Source organism: Mesoplodon mirus (assembly GCF_964341445.2).
Source record: "Mesoplodon mirus genome assembly, contig: HAP1_SCAFFOLD_74, whole genome shotgun sequence".
Classification (NCBI taxonomy): domain Eukaryota; kingdom Metazoa; phylum Chordata; class Mammalia; order Artiodactyla; family Ziphiidae; genus Mesoplodon; species Mesoplodon mirus.
Genome location: NW_028295786.1, coordinates 805,292 through 809,775, shown reverse-complemented (window position 1 = coordinate 809,775; position 4,484 = coordinate 805,292).

Below are 4,484 nucleotides of genomic sequence, written 5' to 3'. Positions count from 1 at the left end.
AATGCTCCATGAACTTTTCATCACAATTCACAGTGACCCTTGTCATCACAATGCTCCATGTCTTTGTCAGAACAATGCTCCATGACCATTGTCTTCACAATGTGCCACGCGCATTTCATCACAAAGCTCCACAACCTTGTCATTGCAATGCTCCACAAACCTTGTAATCACAATGGTCCATGCACTTCTCATCAAAATGCTCTCTCACAAGAGATATCACAGTGTTCCATGACTAGTCATCACAATACACCCTCACCCCTGTAATCACAATGTTCCATGACACTGTCATCACACTGCTACATCCCCTTATCATCACAATGTTCCATGACCCCTGACATCACAATGTTCCATAACCCCTGTCATCAAAATGCTCCATGATCCTTTTCATCCCAAAGCTCCAATACCCCTGACATCACAATGTTGTATAACACCTGCCATCAAAATATTCCATTACACTTTTCATCAAATAGCTGCATGGCCCGCTCATCAAAATGCTCCCTGCACTTCTCATCACAATGCACCATGCCCTTATCATCAAAATGCTCCATGACTTGTCATCACAAAGCTCCATGACCCTTGGAATCACAATGCTCCATGTCATTGTCATCACAATGCTCCATGAACACTCTCATCACATTGCTCAATGCCCTTGTCATCACAAAGCTCCATGACACTTGTCATCAAAATGCTCGATGCCCTTCTCATCGCAATGCTCCATGCCCTTGTCATTACAATCCAGCATGACCCATGTATCATAGTGTTCCGTACCCTTGTCATCACAATGCTCCATGCCCACTCTCATCACAATAATCCATGAAACATTTCAGACCAATGTTCCATGACCTTCTCATCACAATGCTCCATTACCTCTGTCATAACAATGCACCATGACCCCTGCCATCACGATGTTCCATGGCCTTGTCATCACAAAGCTCCATGACCCTTCTCATCACAATGCTCCAAGAACCCTGTAATCAAAAAGATCTATGACCATTTTCATCTCAATGATCCATGAAACCTGTCATCACAGTGCACCATGCCCATCATCATAATGCTTCATGCTATTGTCATCACAATGAAATCAAAATGCTCCATGACCTCTGTCATAACAATGCTCCAAACCCTTGTGATCACAATATTCCATAACACTTGTCATCACAATGCATCCATGAGGCTCGTCATCACAATTATCAATGGTCTTCTCATCACAATGGTCCATGACCATTGTCATCACAATCCTCAATACAATTGTCATCAAAATGCCCCCATGCATTTGTTGTCTGTATGCTCCTTGAACACTGTCATGACAAGGCTCCATGCCTATTTCATCACAATGATCCATGCCTGTTTCATCACAATGCTCAATACACTTGTCATCAAAATGCTCCCTGACACTTGATGTCTGTATGCTCCTTGAACCCTGTCATGACAAGGCTCCATGCCTATTTCATCACAATGATCCATGGCATTTTCATCACAGTGCTCCAAGACACAAGTAATCAAAATGCTCCATGCCCTTGTCATCACAAAGCTCGATGACACATGCCATCAGAATGCTCCTTGTTCTTCTCCTCACAATGCTCCATGCCCTTGTCATCACAATGTTCCAAGATACTTTTCATCAGTATGCTCCATGAGACTTGTCATCACAAGGCTCCATGGTTTTGTCATCACAATGCTCAAGGAACTTGTCATCACAATACTTCACGACCTTGTCATGAAAATTCTCAATGGCCATTGTCATCATAATGCTCCAAGCCCTAGTCATCACAATGCTCCATTATATTTGTCATCACAATCCTCCATTTCATTTGGCATCACAATACTCCCTACCATTGTCATCGCAATGGACCATGACATATGTCATCACAATGCTCCCTGACACCTGTCTTCACAGTACACCATGACCTTCTCTTCACAATGATCCATGCCCTTGTCATCACAATGCACCATGTCCACTGTCATCACAATAATCTATGAAACTTGTCCGACAAATGCTCCATGCTCCTGTCATCACAATGCTCCATGCCCTTGTCATCACAATGCTCCATGACTTGTCATCTCAATCCTCCATGACCCATGACACATGTATCACAGTGTTCCATGCCCTAGTCATCACAATGCTCCAAGACCCATGTAATCACAATGCTCCATGCCCCTTTTCATCAGAATGCTCCAAGAGACTTGTCATCACAAGTCTCCATGGTCTTCTCATCACAATGCTCCATGTCCTTGTCATTACAATCCTGCATGACCCATGTATCATAGTGTTCTGTACCCTTGTCATTACAATGCTCCATGCCCACTCTCATCACAATAATCCATGAAACATTTCAGACAAATGTTCCATGCCCTTCTCATCACAATGCTCCATTACTCCTGTCATTACAATGCACCATGATACCTGCCATCACAAAGTTCCACGGCCTGGTCATCACAAGGTTCCATGACACTTGTCATTACAATGCTGGAGACCCTTGTAATCACAATGCTCCATGCCCTTGTCATTACAAAGCTCCTTGACACATGTCATCAGAATGTTCCATGGCCTTCTCATCACAATGCTCCATGCCCTTGTCATCACAATGCTCCAAGACCCCTGTAAACACAATGCTCTATGCCCCTTTTCATCTCAATGCTCCATGAACCCTGTCATCACAATGCACCATGCCCATCATCATAATGCTTCAGGCAATTGTCATCACAATGAAATTAATATTCTCCATGACCTGTGTCATCATAATGCCCAAAACTCTTGTGATCACAATGTTCCATAACACTTATCATCACAACACGCCATGACGCTCATCATCACAATTATCCATGGTCTTCTCCTCACAATTCTCCATTATCTTTGTCATCACAATGCTCAATACACATGTCATCACAATGCTCTATGCCTTTCTCAGCACAATGCTCCATGACCCTTGTCATCACAATATTCCAAGCCTTTGTCATCACAATGCTCCATTATATTTGTCATCAGAATCCTCCATGACACTTGTCATCACAATGCTCTTTGACAGTTGTGATCTGACTCCTCCATGATACCTGGCATCACAATGCTCCATGCCATTTTCATCACAATGGGCCATTACATATGTCATCACAATGCTCCCTGACACCTGTCTTCACAATACTGCATGACCTGGTCATCACAATACTCCATGCCTTGTCATCACAATGCGCCATTCCATCTGTCATCACAATAATCCATGAAATGAATTAGACCAATGCTCCATGCCCTTGTCATCACAATGCTCCATGCACTTGTTATCACATTGTTTCAAGACCCCTGTAATCAGAATGTTCCATGTCCCTTTTCATCAGTATGCTCCATGAGAATTTTCTTCACAAGGCTCCATGGTTTTCTAATCACAAAGCTCCAGGACCTTGTCATCACAATGCTCTTCGACCTTGTCATGAAAATTCTCAATGGCCCTTGTCATCATAATGCTCCAAGCCCTAGTCATCACAATGCTCCATTATATTTGTCATCACAATCCTCCATTACATTTGGCATCTCAATGCTCCCTGACATTGTCATCGCAGTGGACCACGACATATATCATCACAATGCTCCCTGACACCTGTCTTTACAATACTCCATGAATTCTCATCACAATGATCCATGCCCTTGTCTTCCCAATGCACCATGACCCCTGTATTCACAATGCTCCGTGTCCCTTGTCATCACAGTGCTCCATGACACCTGTCTTCACAATAATCCATGACCTTCTCATCACAATGCTCCATGCCCTTGTCATCACAATGCACCATGTCCACTGTCATCACAATAATCTATGAAATTGTCTGACCAATGCTCCATGTCCCTGTCATCGCAATGCTCCATGCCCTTGTCATCACACTGCTCCATTACCCCTGTCATCACAATGATCCCTGAATCCAGTCATCACAATTCTTCATAACGTTTGTCAAAACAACGGTCCATGCTCGCATCCTCAAAAGGCTCTGTGTCCTTTGTAACCTCAATGCTCCATGAAATTTTCATCACAATGCTCCGTGACCCTTGTCATCACAATGCTCCATGCCTTTGTCAGAACAATACTCCATGACCCTTGTCATCACAATGTGCCAAGCGCTTTTCATCACAATGATCCACAACCTTGTCATTGCTATCCGCCATAATCCTTGTAATCACAATGCTCCATGCACTTCTCATCCAAATGCTCTCTCACCTGAGACATCACAATGTTCCGTCACTAGTTATCACAATCCTCCCTCACCCCGGAAATCACAATGTTCCATGACCCCAGTCATCACAATGCTACATCCCCTTATCAGCACAATGTTCCATAACCCCTGACATCACAATCTTCCATAACCCCTGTCATCAAAATGCTCCATGACCCATTTCATCCCAAAGCTCCATGAACCCTGGCATCAAAATGTTCTATAACCCCTGTCATGAAAATGTTCCATTACACTTTTCATCAAATTGCTGCATGACCCTGTCATCAAAA